The 22,465-nt window shown below is 30.7% G+C and overlaps 1 protein-coding gene across 5 annotated transcripts in view; it reads left to right on the top strand.

The window, feature by feature from the left end:
- Positions 1-22,465, top strand: part of LOC135127922 (uncharacterized protein) — a 187,137-nt gene that overhangs the window by 34,355 nt on the left and 130,317 nt on the right. The window lies entirely within an intron of this gene.

The raw sequence follows: 22,465 nt of genomic DNA, 5'->3' as shown, positions 1-22,465 counted from the left end.
ATTATAAACATATGAATTTTACATTAACTAGCTTGTGCAACTTTCAAAATTACGTCGCAATGTGTTTTGTAAAAGCACTTACACAAATTGCTTTAAATAAAAATCCCTTTGAAACGTTTGTCGCGAAGGATGATTTTAATAATAAATTTTGACGCCCAGGACATTAATAATATATTAAGACTGTTGATCCTCTTTTAGCATTAAATATACCTACAGTAAAAAAATCACTTTTTGCGATTTTTTTTTCGTGTTTTTGACTTGTTAATTAACAAAGAAGCCAAACATAAATCTGTAAATTCTTTATATTAAATATTTAGGTCGAATGTCATTTTGAATCGATAGGAATTTATTTTTGTGTATATTGTGTTTTTTATTTTATTTTTGTAGCAAGCTTTCTGTTTCACTGAAAAAATTTCACAAATGATTGTCTAAAATTTACAATTAGCAGTTAATTTTTGAATGACAAAAACCCTCCGGATAATAAAGTAGTTCATGAATTCTGAAATTACGCAATAACCAAAATAAGTTTAATTTCACTTAAACACCCAAACAAAAGACCTTCCCCAAGCTAGAGTATTTATTACGTGAAAAAACGCAGAGATTTGAGCAGTTTAGTGGCGGTTTTGTGCCGAACCGTTTCAGCAGAGCTTTACCTGTCTCTAGAATCCGTCCAGCTCAAGACCGTTTTTGGAATATCGTTGCTACACCTTTGCTTTTTAGTCGACAGTGGGCATTAATTTAACAGATGAGTGTGTTTACATTTCTTGCCAAACAACGCGTACAATTTAATTAGTGAAATTCCCCTTTAATCATAAGATAAAGAGCCTCATTGTACCAGCAGCGATTTTAAGCTTCTTAGAAGAGTTTGAAAAAATCAGCCGAATTATAGTACTTATTTTTTGCGAATTCCAGAAAATGAAAATATTTTAGTGACTCAGAAAATGGCTTCTATTGATTTGCAAAATACAAGTGTTAGAAAATTTAGTGTGGAGTTATCGTTAAATATTGTAGACGTTGTGTTTACGACTATGGTTACAGAGAGGTTGCTGAATTTGTAAGACACTATTTTGTCTTCTAGTGTTTTTTCGTTTATTCTGTTTTAAAAATAGATCCAGCTGCTGTTCTTTAAACCTGACTCCATTTAGTTTCATTATTCAAAGTGTGCTGGATTGAAATATTGAAATAAATATCTTTTGTTTTTAAGACAACGGGAAGGGAAACAAAGTTCACATTATCACCTAAGTAAATTAGGATTTATGGAAACCTACCCCCCGAGATTGGTTTGGGGGTAGCTCTACTCAGATTCGCTGATTTTGTACTTGGCATTGATAACAATGCTGTGTTCCCAAATTTTCGGGAAAACTGGGTCAATAAAATAAATTCCTTCAGTTATTCATTTTTTTGACTCACCCGTATACAAGAAATTCCAAAAAGTATGGGTTTTCTGATAAACGCATAATACTTTGCACGTTTTAGTTAACGTTATCTAGCATACGTCATTAAATTTTTGGAGGAAGTAACCAGAAATTTGATTCGCGATTTACCATGTTTAGAATAACCTTAAAACATTTTCAGTTCGTTTCAAAGTTTCGAAGTAAAATTGTAAAATGTTATTTGTCATTTTGATTTCTTTTTCCAAAAATCTAGACGTTTAAGATAAAAAATCAAGACTGATTCATAAACCACAGTTATACGTATAAGTATTTTATAAATTGTAATTAAAGTTTACTATGCAAAATTTTGACACATCATCAAATTTTTGAAGAGAATAAACAAAAAATTTATTAGCGATTTACCATGTTTATCATATTTTAAAACATCTGCAAAATTTCACAGCAGTTAATGTTCTTGTTTCAAAGTTACATGGTAAATTAGATTTCTTTCTCAAAAATGTGAATATCTGGAGTCAAAAATCAAGGCGGATTCATACACCATATCCATTTCTGATTAGTTCTTGTTAGTTTCATTATAAAAAATATGCTATTGTTCAGTCATATAAATTAAAATTTATTTTGTTTTGTTGAGCGGCTAAGTTTGCGTTTATTCCTCCTGCTTGAATCTGACACCTTTAAATATCTAGCTTTGGTAGTTTAAGCTCTCTCTACTCGGATGATGTGTAGCACCATTTCGGACATATTAATAACGAAAAAATGTTCCTAGTTTATTTCGACAGAACTTCTCTGGCCCGTCACAAGTTCGGACAACATAACATATAATAAAAACAGATAAACAACGGGGAAAAATGTCCTCTCAGTAATAACAACATGCTTAACTTCGAGTGTTTATGTTTACATTTTTAAAGAAGTCGAACGATTAGCGCATTCAGATACCAAGCATCAGCGGCCGCATGATTGAAATTTGATTTTCTCCTTAAAACAGAGGAGGATAGTAATTAATTACTTGTTCTAAAATGGAGCAAAAGTATTGTCGATATCTAATAGCTAGGGGTATTAAGTTCCTCCGCTGTCTCTGCGGGCTGCCATAATTCCTTAAACACTCAGGTAGAATAAAATGGACAAGGACTAAAGTTTCCTTGCTTGATTACAGAAATTGATTACACAGTACCTTGTTAAGGTAGAAACTGCGTTGTAGTATCACACAATAAAATATGTTCAACTTAGAAAAAGTTTTCATTTTTCACCATCTCTTTTTTTTAACCATCTCGTTTTTAGATGATCACATTTTATACCAATGTAGGACTGGTTTGTGGAAGAGGCCGGGGCTCCAAAATTTTAGAATACAATAATGTTGCACCCGCCTATGTTTAATATAGGGAAGATCTGTTTAAATAACTTTAGACCAATTTTTTGCGTTTAAAAGAGAAAGTCTTGCAGGCGCCTGGTGTTTTTTTTTCAATATAGAAAATCTTCGAGGCCTCTCGTGTTTTGTTTTTAAAGTACTTTTAAAAAATCTCTAGGATCTGTAGAGTTCTTTATTTGGAAAGAATTTTATAGAATCTTAGGTGCTCATACCGTCTTTTTTTTAATATTTGATGTTTCGTTTTTGAAGAAGAAATCAAAATATGATCAAAACTGAAAAATTTGAAAAAAAAAAATTAAAAAATTAAAAAAATCCAAAAATCCAAAAATTAAAATATCGAATAGATGAAAATGTTGAAATTGTAACAACTCGTAAAATTTTGAAAAATCGAGTAAGTAAAAAATCAAAAAAACGAAAATCGCAAAATCTAAAAATTTAAAAATGGAAATCTTGAAAAATCCCAAAACTTAAACAGATAAATCGAAAAATTGGAATATCGAAAAATCGGGAAATTAAAAAATCAATAAATCGAGAAATTGAGAAACCGAAAAATCCAAAATTAAGAAACGCCAAAAATTGTAAAATTGAAAAATTTAAATATGTTCATAAATCCCAAAACTGATACGTGGGAAAATTGGAAATTCGATTAATCGAAAAGACGAATAATCGAAAAACTGAGAAATCGAGCAATCGAAATTGAAAAATTGAAAAAACGCGAAATAGAAACATCAAAAGATCGCTAAGTCGAGAAGCAGAAAAATCGAAAAATTTAGATATCGAAATAGCTAAAGATCGACAATTTTGAAAATTCAAAATTAAAAAATTTAAACTTAAAGAACTCGATAAATCGAAAAATTGTAAAATCGAAATATCGAAAAATGAGAAGGCAAAAAATCTAAAGATTGAGAAATCGAAACAACAAAAAAATTAAAAATCTAAAATTTAAGAATTCGAAAAAATTGAAAATTTACAAAATCGAAAAATCAAAACATCAACGAATCGAAGAATCAAAAATTGAAAAGCTTCTTTAAAATCCATTAATTCACTTTTTTCTTAAGAAAAGTACTTTCCGAGTTGAATATGTTTTATTGTGTGATACTACAACATAATTTCTACCTGAGAATTTACTGTGTAATCAATTTCTGTAATCAAGCAAGGAAACTTTGAGTGTTTAGGGAATCATGGCAACCCGCCCAGAGAAGGTGGAGTAGCTTAATACCCCTCGCTGCTGGGTACCGACAATACTTTTGCGTGCGATAGTACATATGTGTAAGGAACAAGAAGGTTCAAACAATAACAATTATAACAATAAACAAAACAGGGGGGTTATGTTTATTGTATAAAATTTTGAGGAGCTGTCATCATGTTGTTGATAGGGATGATTAGAAAAATTATGGTTGGCGTTTTATCAGCTACATAAAGTTCGTAATAAACATACAAAATTTGACAACAATCAATCCAGTAGTTTCAGAGATTATCTGTCTAATAAAACTCCGGACCCTAGGGGTCATGAAACGTCAAAAAAACAGGACCGTAGCTATTCGATTACAATACCTCGTCAACTTATGCTCGGGAAGTAAAAATCAAGACGGGTTCATAAACCACGGCTATATAGGTGATTTATATAAGTGTACAACTCCGACGTAATTTGAGTGCAGTCCAAAAATCATTTGTAAGCAATCACTAGTTCTTACAAAATTACAAACTTCAAATATGGACCCACGTTGCTATTTGTCAAGACTCTCAGATCTATTACATTATGTATTTTGAAATACGCAGGTTAGAATTCTGGTCTTTTAAAACAGCTGTTAAAAAAATTTCGTAAAATTTCTATATAACAAATATGTACACATAAATAATACAACTTACTGCTTGAGAAAGTTTTTCTTTATTTGTTGCTATTTTTGGTTTTCTCCTAGACTGTTTTGGTCATTTTTCTCTTAACGTCCTCTCGATTACTGGAAAAATTTTATCCGTATTGTGTGTTCTCTCAGCCTCCATAAATTAACATCATGTCTATTTTTTCGTTAACGGAGTAGTTTATGATTGCTCTTGTCCACAACAAAATGTAAAAATCGCAAGAGAAAATATATTTTTTTTGTACGGTTTTTGTTATGACAGTGTGTGTTTGGTTACATCGAAAGTTCTTCAGAGTCGTAGCGGTCGTAGTGTTATGTGAATCGCCTTGTATAAGTATGTTGTTTTAAAAAAATTAAATCAAATTTACAATGCAAACTTTTGAGTTGACGTCAAAATTTCACAGTAGTCGATTTTATAGTTTCCAAGTCAAATCCAAAATTGTATTCAACAATTTTGATTTTTTTCCAAAAATGTAGATGTCTAGAGTAAAAAATCAAGGCGTATTCATACACCACAGGTATAGAATTATGTTGATTTATGAAATTTAAAAAACATTTACTGTCCAAAATTTTGAGATGAAGTCATCAAATTGTTGGTGGAGATGATCAGAGGAATTTTGGCGAAATTCTTCTATTGCTTAACTGCATTTGGTAATCATTTTGCAAAATAAAACTTTATATTGTTTCAAACATTTTTTTAATACATTGAAAATACAAATGTCAAACTAACATTAAAATTTTTTAATATTTTTCTCGATACATATACAGCGATTGTACTTCGATATTTTTTCAATGCTTTTGATCATTTAAATCTTAGTGTAATACTTAATTTTTGTTGGTATAATACTGATAATAAAAAGATTCATAGGTTACCAAATTTTCTAATTTATACATGACAAAATTAAATATGAGATCAGATCACTGTATTTGATAGATTGGTTGACTGAGTATGTAGTAGCTAAAATGTACAAGTTATTATCTGTATTATTGTTTGTCTGACTCAATAGTAAGCTTTTTATACAACAAATATTCGAAATTTGCCACCCATATGCAATATTACTGACTCTAAGTCTAGTCTGACCCAATCGATGGCAACTGCTGTGGCTTTTCGTAATGCTGTTTCATTTTAGTATGTCATAGATTAAATCAACTTTGTTTAGGCAACACTTTGGCGTTATTCCAGTTCATTTCATGAATTTAACAAATATCTTTATTTAGCTGCTGCAGTTCCCGCACTCCTTAAGACATCACTTTTGTGTTCCTCTAAACGACAATTGACTGAATTTCCAGCTTATCTAAGGACGCGAACATTTGGTCCTCAGAAAGTGTAAGTAAAAATAAAGTGATATTTTCATGAGAGACAGAAATTTCAAAAACTTACAAGTTTCCAAAGGTGGTGGTGTATTGCTAGGCATTCGAGATAAGTATAAATCGACTGCTATGGATCTTACTTCAATTACCAGCATCATACCAACGGTTGACATTATAGGTGCGAAAGTTACCAACACTCATGAATCTTTAATTGTTTTATGTGTTTACATTCCTCCACGTATTAATTTTCAGGATTTTGAATTACTTTTTGAACTTATAAGTACATTAAATACATTCTCTAATAGTAAAATTATGTTATTGGGAGATTTTAACGTTCCTGAATTTACGTTAGGCATAGTCAATCAGTTCACCTCTACATTAAATAATTTTAAAGAATTTCATAATCTTTCTCAACATAATAATATAAAAAATATGCAACAACATACATTGGACTTAGTTTTTTCTAATATTGGTTGTCTAGTTGAGCTTTCCGAACTAATCCTTGTTGACGAAGACGCTCATCATCCTACTCTTTCTATATGTGTAAATTTCAATATCAAATCGCACAAGTTTTTTCCTATGAACAGTCACAGCGAACAATTTAACTTTAGAAAGGCCAACTTTCCTTTGTTATACGAGATGCTATTATCAACTAATTGGGACTTTCTGCATCAAAATATTAGTGTCAATGAAGCATGTTCCCTCTTTTATAATAAACTACAATTAATTTTTAATAAAACAGTTCCTAAGTACCGTAAACAAGGTCGTAATAATCAGTATCCTCCGTGGTTTGATAAAGAAATAATTAACTCCATTCGAAGTAAATTTAATATGCTGAAATTATATAGAAGATATAAAACTGAAAAATATCACAGTTTGTTTAAAGTATACCGTTCTCGCTGTAAGAACTTAATTAAAGCCTCCTATATAAAATACCTACATCAAATTGAAAATTATATATCAAAAAATCCTAAGAGTTTTTGGTCATTTGTACATAACAAAGCAGGTCACAGCAGAATTCCTGGTGTGATGCATTACAACAATATTGAGTTTTCTTCTCCTGATGAAATAGTGGACGCATTCAGTGATTACTTCAGTGAAGTTTATATTCAGTCCAAACCTTGTAATTTATCAACCACTGACAATGAAGTTGCTGCGCAACTGTTCGTAAATGTAAGCTCCATATCTGAAGATGACGTATTCGTGGCATTAAAAAAATCAAAGGATTCTTTTACGACCGGGCCTGATGGTATTCCCAGCTTTTTAGTAAAAGATTGCGCATTAATCTTTGCTCAGCCTCTACAAAAACTCTTTAATTTAATATTGAAACAAAGTAAAATCCCAGATATTTGGAAAAAAGCATGCGTTTGTCCCATCTTCAAGTCAGGGGATACAAGTGATGTAAAGAACTATCGACCTATTAGTATTTTATGTAATTTTGCAAAAATCTTTGAATCAATTATGTACAAGCAGATTTACTCTTCAGTGAAAGGTTTTATATCGCAAGATCAACATGGCTTTATGCAAAAAAGATCTACAATAACAAATCTGGCGTGTTTCACACAATACACTTCCGAAGCAATGGACAAAAAGAGCCAAGTGGATACAGTTTATACAGATTTTCGAAAAGCTTTCGATCAAATTGATCATTTTATTTTGTTAAACAAACTTCGAGGGTTCGGCTTTTCAGATTCATTACTCCGATTGTTTTTATCATATATCAGTGAAAGGAGTCAAGTCGTAAGATATCGAAATTTTTGTTCCAAGGTGTTCACTCCTACATCTGGCGTGCCACAGGGTTCAAATTTGGGACCACTGTTATTTCTTCTATTTATCAATGATATTGTTCAAAATATTTCTTGTGAGAAACTTCTATTTGCGGATGACCTCAAGTTATATAAGGAAATAAAGTCTGTCGAAGATTGTAAAATTCTTCAATGTAATGTGAATGCTGTCATTAGTTGGTGTAAAGATAATCGTTTAACACTAAATAGAGACAAGTGCTATATTGTTTCATATTCAAAAAAACAAAATCCCTTAATCTTTAATTATCAAATATTAAATATTCTGTTAAGCCGTAAGGATAGTTACAAAGACTTAGGAATAATTTTTGATTCCAGATTAACTTTTGTTGAACATATAACAACTAATATTTCACAAGCCTATAAGATGTACGGTTTTATTTATAGAAATTGTAGTGATTTTTGCAACGTTCATACTTTATCCACGCTATATTTTACTTTGGTAAGATCACGCTTAGAATACAGAGCTCTTATATGGTATCCAATATATGATGTCCATATTAATAATTTAGAGTTGGTACAGCGCAAATTCCTCAAATTTTTATGTTTTCGTTTAGACAGATTCTATCCGGAAAGAGGATTTAGTCATTTAAATTTGTTGACTAGATTTAATTTTGTATCATTAAAAACTAGAAGAATTGTTACTGTCGTCAAGCTTTTGTTCAATATGCTGAATAATAAAGTTGATGTGCCCCAGTTGCTTAATAAACTCAATTTTAAAGTACCAAGAATCAACTCTCGACAGAGTACTATATTTTATTGTTCAGCGAATCGAACCAATGTTTTACGCAAATCTCCAGTTAATTTAATGTGTGACTTATGTAATGAGATAGCGGGAGTTTGTGACATAAATGTTAATTCTTTTAAAATGTTGCAAAATTCTATATTGGAAGTTTATGGTATTAATTAAGTGATTATTTAGTTTAATTTTTTTTTTTTTTAAGTTATAACATCATGTAAGTAATGTTTTAGTTTTAATTATATCGTTCCCTGTAATTGGGTGTATATTAGCCTGTTGGGAATAAAGTATTTATTATTATTATTATTATTATTATTATTATTATGAGAGTGTTAGTTTTAAGAGTTCTGAAAAATCTACACTCGTTCTGCTCCCGTGGAAAGCTTAGAGGGTTATAATGGTATTCGTCTTCTGTTTTATATTTCTAAGTAATCTTTGCTGTATTCCATAAAAATTTAATAATGAATTTAATAGAAATATTGATCTACAAGTTATCCCCACCAAAAATTTGATTACGTCATTGTAAAATTTTGCTAAGAAAAAATAACTTGTAATATAAATTTTGACTGATTTAGTGTCTATGTTGATAGTATAGAACACATATTAAGACTGAACTTATCAAACCTAAATGTGATTGATTCTACAACGTTTTTCCAAAAAATGTATTCCAGAAAATTATATGTTCCATAATATAATAATACACTTGTCACGCAACAGATTCGATATTTGTCCAAAAACAACAAAAAAACACGCATGTGTTGTTTGTTCAGCAATTTTCACTCTAATCAAAGCCAGTAGTTCCATTTACGGTTAAAATAATTACAGTGTTGTGATTGTGCCGGTGATCAACACTTTTGTGCGTCATTAACGAAGTTAAATTACAAGGAGATCCAGCCGGTTATAACCTGCATCCATGTCTTAATTGATTCTCAGGCGGCTGGTTGTTATCTTGGTCCTCTCGAGGAGGTCCTCCGACTTTCCAAGATTTACCAACTTGGGGCTATTTGAGAATGAAATTGAGAGAGGATTGAATTGAAGCTTTCTATGCGGAAATTTGAGGAGTCCTACTATTCTGATGTATATAAATAAATGGTAATTGCAGTCAAATATTGATTCTGGTCGTTGTACATGCCGGTCGGTTAAAGTGGCTTTGTTAATTGACTCATACAAATTTTACAGCTGAAAATTAAAATTGTTTTGTCTGGCGTAAAATACCATTTTGATCGTTGGTGCAATGTGAGACAGCTAGATTATTATTAACAAGGCAATTATGTTAAGGTTCTGGGAGCTTACGTGATAAATGTTTTAAGAATTTTGCTGTTTCTATGATGTAGGTAGCAATTTATCATGCGACCTGAATTATTGGTGGTCTACCTCTCAGGCAGCCACAAAAAAAAAACTAATAAAGTTAGTTCATGACTGACGTCCATGACGTAGTCTGAAAGAAAATAAAAATTATTTTAGCTGCAGAGAATTCCGCAAACGAAATTAATATTGTAAATGCATCAAAAGGAATGAAATCTGTTTGTGTAAAGGTTAAGATAAGACACAAGGCAAAAGATCCTGCATTAAAATATATTTATTTCCATATTCCACTAATTAGATTGCTTATATTCGTTGCGATGGCAACTACGTGATGTCGTCAAACATTATTTTTAATGGAATGTAGGTTAACCTTTAGGGAAATAATAATTTCCTAATACAGTCGTCACAGGAAATTTTACTTGATATTAAAACTTACTTTAACAATAATAGCAAGTGAACAGTACAAAAAATATCTGAGTACTATCTTTTGAGAAATTGTTGCGTGTCTCTACTTAAGGCTGTTGTTACGTAGAAATAGACAAGAAATAACAATCCTGGATGTACTAATTTGTCCCATATTCTGAAATGAGACAATGTAGGTTAGTTTCAACGTTCTAATGATGTCAGAGAATAATAAAGTAGCAGTTATCTTTTTTTGTAATTAATAATTCTTACGGATGACCATTATTTCTTGTCCACGTCATCTTAGCAACAACCTTAGAAAATCATTCTTTTATTTGTAGCTATTCTAGGCAAGAACATTTAACTTAATCGTTTTCACATTATTTACGTCAATGTTTAGTATTAACCTAGTTATTTTACCAATAAAAGTGGAAGATGTAGACAATAGTAATATTCAGAAAAAATATTTTCAGTGAACTTGGTTCTGTGGTGTATACAGTAGGAAGATCAAAAATATACCATTAATTTACTTTTTTTCTAATGGTCATTTATGAATTACTTAATTTTGACACACAAACATTGACGGCAGAAAGCTTTATCCTGCAGAGATATCCGTTTAAGAACTTAATGTAGTATTTAATCGTCGTGTATTACAACTTGTACTGCTTTTAAATAATTATATGGATCTAACACCTTGTGTTTATTTGTTTTCCAGTGCAGCTGTTTAAATATGCAAAATATAAAGGGTGAATGGTTTAACGTTTAAGTAAATGTAAATTTAGTGCGTAATTTATTAATAGGACGTTCTGTTATGGAAAGTACTTTTAGCCTACATTTCTAATGAGTTCCACCGAATCCGTTGACATATATTTTCAGCGACCTACACGCAACTAGCAAACCATTAGACCTTCCTCATATTTTCGTAATATAATATAAACACCAATTTATCGATGAGCTTACTGTGACACTAATTAATTAGTCGACGTTTCTGTTTTCTTTTAGTGATTTTAGATGTGGATTTAAGATTCATTCGAAATGTTTTTAGTATTTTGTATTCAGTCAACATTTCATTTTAATTGAAGTCGATTTTATCAAATGAACATTTTTAAAAAATTTTGCAGCAGTTATTATAAGTTAAACAAAAAAATACCATAGTCTACTACCAAAGTCAGTTTTCTGTATATGTTGGAATGGCCTTACAGTATTAATCTTTTAACGTTAAAACTTTGGGACAGCTATATATACAAAATTTTCTAATTGTGTAGACTTCTATTCACAACATGAAACTTAAAACATGTTTAAAATGGTAAATTTGTACAGGGAAATAACGATTTTGCAATTAGGCTCCGCCCATCGGTCTGACAACGAATGAAAAATTCATCACGATTAAGATCGAGACGGATCTCTTTTAGTTTTCTTTGTATAACACGATTACTTAAGAACATATTTCACATGGTAATTTCTCGTACAAAAATAAGGATTTTAAAATTAAGATCCACCCCTCGGCTTACGACGAATAAAAAAAATATCAGAATTGAGACAGGGTGGGTGGGCGGGGCTTATATTTTGCCTTTTTTTCTTAACATCATAGCCATCTTTTCGGAATAAGAAACTTAAAACGTGATTAAAATAATACATTTTTGCAAGGAAATATGGATTTTGCAGTTATGAGGCGGAGCCTAGTTGCAAAATCGACCTAAATGTTAGGAGTATTAGATACATTTTATAAAAAATGGGTTGTGTCAACATTCTGGCAGCAGAAAATTATGCATTCCCTGTGAAGTCTTGGGCTAAGTTCGAAATTATTTTGAAATATGTGTATACAGTGATTCGTTTGAAAATTACAAACCACAGTTGCATTTTTTCAATCTACACCATAAATAAGAATTTTTGCAGATTTACGTTTCTTATAAAACTTTCCTTACCCCTGAAATACAGTCCAATAAATGCAACCTCTTTAAAAAATATAAAATTTGATTTTGCAATTTCCTTTCTGATAACATATAAAATAAATGAATGTGGGTAAAGCATACGTATACAAGGAGATCAAGGGTACGTTGTTAACAAGGCTCTGAATAACTTGAAAAAAATGGTTAAACAAATCCCCGCACCAAACTTTTGAAAATATTAAACTTCAAAGTTGAAAAATTAACTTTGTAATTTCTTATTTGTTTTAATGAACTGCATGTCTAAAATAAAGTTAAATAAGTAGTTATTAATATTTTAATAATTTGCTGGAATACGATCATTAATGTCTTTTTTTACTGTTGACACATGCCATTTTTATTGGAATTTCAGATTGCTAATTAAATTTGCATTAAAACATATCAAAATTTGACGTTAATGATGTTTAATATATATTTTCAAAAATTTGGTTCAGGGACTTTTTTACCATTTTTTGAGTTTTTCAAAGCCTTCTTAACAACATACTATTGAGTTTATCCGTCATTAAAAAATCCAAATCATTAATTTGGAAAACGGAGAAGATATAGTTTTATTAACGATTTACCATGCTTACGTTAAGCTTAAATCTTTAAAACTTAAGTTGCAAAATGTTGTTTTATCATTTTGTTTTTTCCAAACGTTCTGGGATGAAAACTCAACACAGCTTCATAAGCCACAAGTACAGGAGCAAGCTATTTTATGAAATTTAAATAACATTTAATGGGTCACTTTACAAGATAACGTCATCAACGAATACATTTTTGTTAATGATTTACCATGCCTTTGACAACCTTAAAACGACAGACGGCAGACAGACAGACGGAAACATGAAAGTAACCAATCGCTAGATGGGAAATAAAAAATACAGATAAATATTATGTAAACATTATTTTTGTATTTTTATGTAAAAAACTGGTCATTTTTAACAATTCTCAACTCGGCCAAGTTTAAAGTTTGTTCGTCTGGAATTTTGCGGAAATCTTTTTAATTACCTTCCCTTAGCTAACGTGTAAAAAATTGGGAATGCTTTAATATATTTATACAGGGTGGTTAATGTGCAAAGAGTCAGTTTTCTCATATATTTCACATAGAACAATCTGTATTTTATAACATTTTTGAACTTATTTGGAAAAAAAGTATTAGGTAGAGATAAGTCCTAAAATGTTATAGAAAGCAGTGTATGTCTATCGGAAAATATGACACGGCCCTGCATAAATAAGTTTAAAGCTTTTATATAAAAAGTGCGTCCAAAGTTAAGGATATCGATGAAAGATCTCTGGGATATGGATACAAGATCTTCATTTTTTTTAATTTAACAGAAAGATTAAAATATCCCCAACTTTAGACACGCAATTTATTTTTATTTTCCAAGTATAAGCTAAAGAAGCATTGTTAATGGGCCCATCGTGCGCCTGACTAAGTTCATATTGTTTCAACGTTTCCTGACCCCCCAGTATGAAAAAATAGGTCTCCGTTTCCGTCTGTTTGTCTGGCGTTTACCGTCTGTCGACTGTCTTATTATTAGACAGATAATAATTTTCGAAAGTACTACACCGATTGTTGTCAAATTTTATATGTATGTCAAGTAATATCGTGTAGATGGTAAAACGCTAACCAAATTGGTTTAATCATCTTGACCAACAATTTGATCATTATTTTGCGTAGTAAAATTATTTAAATTTTATCCAATACAACACCCTTGTACTCGTGGTTCCGCCTTGACTTTTATCACAACTGCTTTACAAACATTTTTTGTGCGATATTTTCCTTATTCTTGAAACAGTAATTTGTTGGGTTGTTTTGTTGTACTTGTACTCTGTCCGTGTGGGTTCGAATCTCATCCTCATTGAATGTTTTTTCTAATCATTATCAAATCAAGAATGATTCGCCCCATTTACTCCAAATTTGGGAAGACACTAATGTGGCGCCCCCTTATCTTTAATAATAATAAAATAAGATTTATAAGAGCTTCTTAAAGTGTGTTTACACTATATGACTTCCATTAAGATATTTTTTCTGACCAAAATGTATGTGTTTACCTTCAAAATTCGATGATGTCATCTCAAAATTTTGAGAGATAAATCTTAAAATACGCAAAATATTATGGGCCTGCACAAATAATTTACCAATGCATCCACATTTACTTACTTATATCGGATGTTTGACAGTACTTCACGGTTAATTTGAATCATAAGTAACTAATTTCAAATAACATAGTGTAAGCCTGTTAAAAGCAAATCGTATGATTTTTCCTAGATCTATGATTTTCGGGAGTGACTTTCATATAGTGTAAACCCATTTTTACCCAAAATAATATTTAGTACGTTTCGCTCCATTGTAGACTTAATTAATCATTTTAGTCGCCGCCCTTGTTTAGAGGAGACAACTTGGTACGTCCTTAATAGTCGCATTCTTTCAATGTATAAACATAAACAATTGAAGTTAAGCATGTACTAATAATATATTTTTCCCGTTGGTTATTTGTTATAAACGTACTACATTGTTGTATTCGTGGCGCAGGAGCTGGAGAGATGTTTTTTACACCACTACAGAGCATGTTTATAGGGCTGTCATAAAGAGTAAATCAAATTCACAAAAATCTATTTTTAATTTTTCCAGGAAGATATATTTGTTCGAATGCATTTCAGGGGTGCGAGAAATTCTGTTTAAATAACTTATTTGTTATAATTTCACACTTACATTTTTTTTTTGTTATTCATATTTTTTTTTCCTTTAAAAAATAGTACTTAAATGTAACACCAAATTTCTTTTGCTGCTTGATTATTATTAGCTGAGACTAAGCACCTTGTAAAGGTTGAGTTTAATGACGATTTGAGGGTTATTCAGTATGTATATCTGTCATCTGGTTTCGCTAGAGCTATAAGTAGATAAAAAAAAACTTTGTTATGTTGTGCCTATACAGGGTGACTGCGAAATAAGTGCAAATATTTTAACCACGGCATCCCCCACCCTAGTAGAGCCGAAATATAGAAAAAAGAAATTAAAAATCGAATGGGGCAAAACCCCCATGAACCACCCTCGATACGAAGGCACTGAGCCACCTTGTAAACAGAGTTGGAAAAACGTTCGAATAAAAACGACCTAAACACTTTCAGTTTCAATTAAAAGTAAAACCGACTTTTTGCTGCTTATCATTCGTTCATTCATTTACTCATTCATCGTTAAAGGTCAGTGTGAAAGTTTTTTGGTAATTTTGATTCTGACGGATGTTTGGTCCTTGTCACAACGATTTTACGTTGTTTATTGGAACAGAAATAAGAGCAACTTAGAATGCTACTACCTTTTTCCAAGAAATGTTGAAAATGTTGTCCTTGACTAGCAATACAGGCGTCAGAGCGTCGCAAGAGGTTTGTTGATAGGTAAAAAAACACCGGAGTAGCGGGTGTCACTTTCACTTGTTGAAGCTCTTCGATAATTTCTGGACACTGTTGATTTCCACAAACGAACTGGTTCATCCAACTGATACACATTTATCGAAAACCGTCTCTTGAAATCGTACTTGTTGACGACTACGTGGAGTTCCATCGGACAAAAAGTGAGTTACACAACGTGAACAATCAGTGGACTCCAAACCGTGCACTTTGTCAACATGGTATGGATGTGGCCGTATTCTTTTAATGTAGGATGCACTACAAGCTGTGAAAATCCAACTTCTTCTTTCTGTCCTATCACGGCCACGATCGTGAGTTTGAGGTTGAAGGTACCATGATCTCGGAGATGCTGTACCACTGATGCACCCATTACCATATCGACACAATCTGCATGGGAAAACTGCACCATAAACCGATTTCACCGACCGCTCGATGCTAACTGGCCCTTTTCCTGTTTTTCACGTTGCGATTAAAAAAGTGCCTGATAAAGTAACTTTTTTGGTTCTTTAACCGACTCGCTCTGTTCCATTCATTGTAGTAATTATGTAGGTCACAAAACAGTCCAGCGGCGCGTACAACAATTTACATTGAATTTCAAATAATTTTTTCTAGACACTGCTACTACTTAGGACCGTGAATTTTACCCAGTGACATAATCATATTGTGAGCTATTCCCCATTTTTTTTTTTGCATGTATTTCGCAGTCACCTTGTATAACAAACGTGTGACATTAAAGTTGGGTACAAATAATCTCATGAGCATAATTAAAAATGTTTTTTTCTTCTGGAGCATAAGCTTTGTTTTCTCGATTTTTTATGGCTCCTAGAGTACGAAGAAATAGGTCTCCCATTTCCTTCTATTTGTCTGTCTGCCTGCCGCCTGTCCGAATTTTTATTAGGCAGATAATTTCGGAAATTACTGGACCAATTGTTGTCAAATTTTTTATGTACGTATATTAGGAATATCATGTACATGGTAAAACACTAAACAAAATTTAATCATCCCCACCACCAGTGGGATGACGTCATCTCCAAAATTTACAACAGTATTTTTTTTTTAATTTTTCAAAATAAGATAGAAACTTTTGCATTTGTGGTGTATCAATCCGTGTCGAATTTTCGTCCTAGATATCCAGATTTTTGGAAAAAATTCAAAATTGTTTAGCAATATTTTAATTGCAATTTAACTTTGAAAGTGCAAAACCGAATGCTCTGAAATCTTGCAGACGTGTTAAGGTTATCGTAATCATGGTAAATTCTTAATCAAAACGTACTCGTTTATTCCCTCCCAAAAAATTGATGACGTCATCTCAAAATTTTGTCGAATAAATCCTATCTAAAATGTGCAAAATATGATGGATCGATATTTGTGCTTTATCAATGCACTCATAATTCTTGGAATTACTTATACAGGGTGACTCAAAAAAATTATGAGTGATTAAGTTTATTTTATTGATTAAATCAGGAACGGTGCGCTCCATTTTCACGAAAATTTGGGAATACAATACTGTTATCATTAGTATTCAACTGGATTTATCCAAATTCATAGATATGCGTGTCCTTGCAAAAATATTGATGACGTCTTAATAAAATTTTGCTAGAGAAAAACTCATTTGAAGGACAAGGACGTTTTTTTACATTTACTTTAACATTACATAGATATTATCTTTATTTTAACTTATAAGTGTTCTCATCAAAAATAAAATACGCATAATGAAATTTTATCATTTTTCGGAAAACTACGTTTGGTATTATTTAAAATTATAGGCTTTTTTGTATTTTTTGTCGGCACAGTTTTTTTTTTTTTTAAACGTGATTACTTATGTACCGTACGGCAAAAGCATAGTAATTTTGTATAAGCATTACGCAACTTATCACAAAGTTAGCTTTTAGCTTACACCCCTATTTCACCGAATGAGAGAGCTATTTACAGAACAAAGTCTGGAATACTCCAATGTAGAACGAAAGCGTAGTTTTTAGAAAATCGTTTTCCATACAATTTTCACAAAATTACTCTACGTTCAGTTTTGTTGGTAGTTACCAAATATCCGACCTTCGAATGTAAAACGGAAAGTATAGGTTGTAGAATATTTATGACTAAGAACATTTTTCATAAAAATCAATCACATTCGATGTACTTAGCGAAAATACAAACCAGTAATAATAATGTAGGTGTAAAAGTGACGGAATCCATTACTAGTATTTCATGCTGTCTGAATAACTAAAGCGACGTCATTGTCAGTGAAATAAACACCTTAACGTCCACCCGACACACCCTATCTATAAATAACAAAGCAGTAATTAGCCATATTGCACTGGGAGTACTCGTACAGTCCAGGTCGCAATTCTTTCAAAGTTCCCCAGTTAACCATTTCATAACCCTGTGCGCCTCTAATGACACCACAAATAAAATCAATGAATCCATCACATAAATTATGAAAAGCCCCCGTCTTTAATCACCAGCAATCCAAGAATTGAACAGCAATCAATGAATTATTGAAAATAACGAGCCATAAAAGCAATAAAACAAAGTAGCTTTCTTTTGCTGTTATCGGCTCATTAGTCTAGTACACGTGGCGCGAAACTTACCAAAAAGCTCCCAAAAACCTATTCTTAGCTTTTCGTCTTTCAGTTGTTAGTGTCGAGTGTCATGGTGAGTGTGGCAAAAGTTTCTCGCACTGCTAGCGTCTCCTCCAGTTCCACTGCGCCCATGTACCAGCAGGGTAACGTTTCAAATTAGTGTTTTTTTAAATAACACCGATTCCATTGTTGGTCCGTCCCGAAAGATGAAACTGAAAGCTTCAGTTTTCAGTCATTGTTTGAGGGAGTTGCGTTACAAAGTGCGTTTTTTCCTGCGGTGGATATGCAAATAGAACGTCGGTTCTGACGGGAGCATTCGGGGAAAAATGAGAGGATGATGGGATGAATAATAGATGGGGCGGCCATATCGTTTACTCAAGTAATTAATTAATTATAAATAAAAGATAATGATTTTGACATAAATTTGCTGTGGTGCTGCATAATTGATTCGAATTAAGTGGAATTATTTACGAGGTTAGTGGAAGACGTTGTGCTAATGTAGGTGTACGTGGTTTTATTCAGAAGGGACGTTTCCATTGGTGGCTTTTATTGACATTTTGTGTTCCGACTTGGTGTGGTGTACAAGATCTGAAAATGATAGGTAAGGGAATAGGTTAATGTTATTTTTCTGAAGATCGGAGTTTGTGTAGGTAATCGATAAAGAGAACAAGCAATCTAGGTAATTGTTCACTTTAAACTTAAATATGCAACGGTAGTTTAGGTTAATGCAAGTGCTGCAGGTTTTAACGACAACTACATTAATGGATTAACAGAAATTATCATTGTTTGTTAATTTTCAATGCTTTAATGGCCGTTTTAATTAATCATCTTGTTTAAATATTTTACGAAGGGAGTTACCGGATTACCTAATGAGATTGAGTCCTACGGTGTACTGCATCAGTTAATTAATCTATTAAGTTGTTTTCTTAACAATTTTTTGAATTAAGATTTATAACTTAAATAAACAATTTTTTGAAAAATTGCCTTCATAGTCTATACTGCATCAATTTTTCCAAAACAAGGTGATATTTTATTTAATTTTCGTTAATTTCCTTTTCTTCCTAAAATAAAATTGGTCTTACCGGCAACAAATAAAGTATTAAGGATTTTAAAGTCTCGAAAAATGTATTCTACTTTGTTTTCAAAAATGATTTTGAGCAAATAATAAGTTGTCAATTTCGGATGTTACTAAATTACACAAACTCACTGACTTGATTTTAAATTGTTGGTAGTAAATCTCAATGGTAAATTTTTTCACAACAATTGGTCCAATAATTTCGGAGATTATTTCGAGAACTTGTTTGATTCTAGTTGTTTAGTCGGATTTTATAACGAATAAGTGAACATTTTTGGTGCATATTTAGATGATTTTATTTACAACATGTTTCACTCGATTTTGACATGCAACTGTTTTTTTTGTTTAACTAAGAGTAAATTCTTTAATTGTGTTTTATACTAGCAAAACGTTTTAAATTAACAATATTATTGAAATCGTAATAATCCAATGGATTTTTTGGGGAAAATGTAGTTATTTTTTTGTTTTAGAAACATTGTGTTCTACTTTGTATGAATTTTTAAATGTTTTTAGTGACAATTTTTGTTTTTTTTCGATACGTTGTATGATATTAATACTAAAAAAAAAAATTGAAAAATTAAAATAGGTAATCGAAAATTTGAAAATTAGAAAACCTGAAAAATGGAAAAATCAAAAAATGGAAAAATTTTAAAATTCGAAAAATGTGAAAGTTAAAAAATCGAAAAATTGTAAAAGAGAAATGTCGGAGGAATGAAAATCGAAAAATCGAAACATCAAAAAATCGAGAAAATGAAATATTCAAAAATCTAAAATCGGAATTTCAAAATTTAAAAACTCGAAAAATTCAAAAATCGGATAATTGAAAAATCGAAACATCCAAAAACCGAAAATCCGAAAAGTAAAAAATCGAAAAACCGAGAAATCGAAAAATCAAAAGATCGAGAAATCGAGAAGTTGAAAAATTGAGAAACCAAAATAAACCATAAGTTAAAAATTATAAAAACTGGTAAATTGAGAAATTGAACCATCAAAACATCGAAACATCCAAATCTCGCTAAATCGATATATCAAAATTTTTAAAAATGCGAAAAATTGAAAAACTGAAATATTTAGAAATGGAAAAATCCAAAGATTGAGAAATCGAAAAATCATGAAGTCGAAAAATCGAGAAATTGAGACCGAAATATCCTAAAACTGAAATATCTAGAAAGTGAGAATCTAAAAAATTGAAAAATTTAGAAATTGAAAAATTAGAAAATTTAAGTCTAAAAATTGAAACCTTTAAAAAAATCGAAAAATTGAAAAATCAAAAACTTGATAAATCGAAACATTGAAGAACAGGAAAATCGAAACATTCGAAAGTCAAGAAATGGGAAAATCAAAACATCGATTAATTGAAAAATCGAAAAATTGAGAAACCGAAATAGACCAAAATCGAAAAAGTTAAAAATTGAAAAATTGGTAAATCTAGAAATTGAACACTCAAAATATCGAAACATCCAAATCTCGATAAATCTATGGATTTATCGAGATTTGGATTTAAAAAATTAAAAATTCGAAAAATTGAAAAACTGATATTGAGAAATGGAAAAATCCGAAGATTGAGAAAAATTGAAAAATTTAGAAATCGAAAAATTCAAAAAGTGAAATCGGAAAATTGAAACCTTTAAAAAAATCGAAAAATTGAAAAATCAAAGACCTGAAAAATCGAAACATTGAAGAATAGGAAAATCGAAAAACTCGAAAAGTCAAGAAATGGGGAAATCAAAACATCGATTAATTGGAAAATCGAAAAATTGTAAAACCGGCAATTCGAAAAATCGAAAGATTAAGAAATCGAAACATTTGAAAAATTCGAAAATTGAAATATCGAAGAACTGAAATGAAAAATCAAGAAATTGAAAAATGTAAAATTTAAACATCGAAAAATTGAAAAATCGGTAAAGTAAAAAAATCGACATATGGAAAAATCGAGAAGTCAAAAAACGAAAAGTCGAAGCATCGAAATATCAAAAAATCCAAAAATTGAAATATCGCAAAACTGAAAAATAAAAAAAACTGAAGAATGGAAAAACTGAAAAATCCCAAAACTGATTTATCCAAAAACTGAGAATCTAATAAACTGAAAAATTGCGAAATCGAAAAATGAAAAATTGATGTCGAAAAATCAAAACCTTAAAAAAATCGAAGGATTGAAAAATCAAAAACCTGAAAAATCGAAACATTGAAGAACTGAAGAACGGAAAAATCGAAACACCCGAAAGTCAAGAAATGGGAAAATCAAAACATCGATTAATTAAAAACTCGAAACATCGAGTTTATAAAACCCAAATTTGAAAAATTGAAAAATGGAAAATTTGAAAAAGCGAAAATTGAAAAACAAAATCTAAAACCGGGAATTCGAAAAATCGAAAAATTAAGAAGTCGAAACATTTAAAAAATTCGAAGAATTGAATTGAAAAATCAAGAAATCGAGTAATCTAAAATTTTAAAATTAAAATATCAAACAATTCAGAAATCTAAAATTCAAAAATCGAAAAACTAAAAAATCCAGAAGTCAAAAATCGAAAACTCAAAGAATCGAAATATGTATTAAAAAATCCCAAAACTGAAAAATCAAAAACTTAAAAAATTGAAAAATTGAACAATTGAAGAAATGAAAAGTCGAAAAACTGAGAGCTTATAAAGTCAAATTTGAAAAATTGAAAAATCGAAGTATTTAAAAATCGTACAATTGAAGAGGAAAAGATTTGAAAAAACGTAAAATTGAAACATCAGAAAATTGAGAAATCAAAAAAATTGTAAATTATGAAATTGAAAAACAAAACTTAGAAATTGTAAAATCGAAAAATTGAATAATAAATAAACTGAAAAATCCTAAAATTGAAATTTGGAAAAATTGAAAAATTAAAGAAAAACTGAAAAATCCCAAACCTGAAACATCCAAAAACTGAGAAATTAAAAAATTGAAGTATCGAAAAATCAGAAAAGTGAAGTCGAAAAATCGAAACCTTAAAAAACAGACAAATTGAAAGATCAAAAAGATGAAAAATCGAAGAATTGGAAAACTGAAAACTCGAAACAGTCGGCAGTTAAGAAATGGGAAAATCGAAACATCGTTTAATTGAAAAATCGAAAAATTGATAGTTTATAACAGTCAAAAATTGAAAAATCGAAACATTTAAAACTCGTAAAATTGAAGAGGAGAAAAATTGAAAAAACCTAAAACTCCAACATCGGAAAATGAGTAATCGAAAAACCGAAAATCGAAAAATTGAAAAAATGAGAAATTATAAAATCCAAAGATTGAATAATAACTAAACTGAAAAATCCCAA

Source organism: Zophobas morio, unplaced genomic scaffold, assembly GCF_036711695.1.
Source record: "Zophobas morio isolate AGI-343-1 ecotype UQ-CSIRO unplaced genomic scaffold, CSIRO_AGI_Zmor_V1 ptg000012l, whole genome shotgun sequence".
Lineage (NCBI taxonomy): Eukaryota > Metazoa > Arthropoda > Insecta > Coleoptera > Tenebrionidae > Zophobas > Zophobas morio.
The sequence above is the reverse complement of the archived record's forward strand: the minus strand, read 5'-3'. Positions and strand labels throughout refer to the sequence as shown.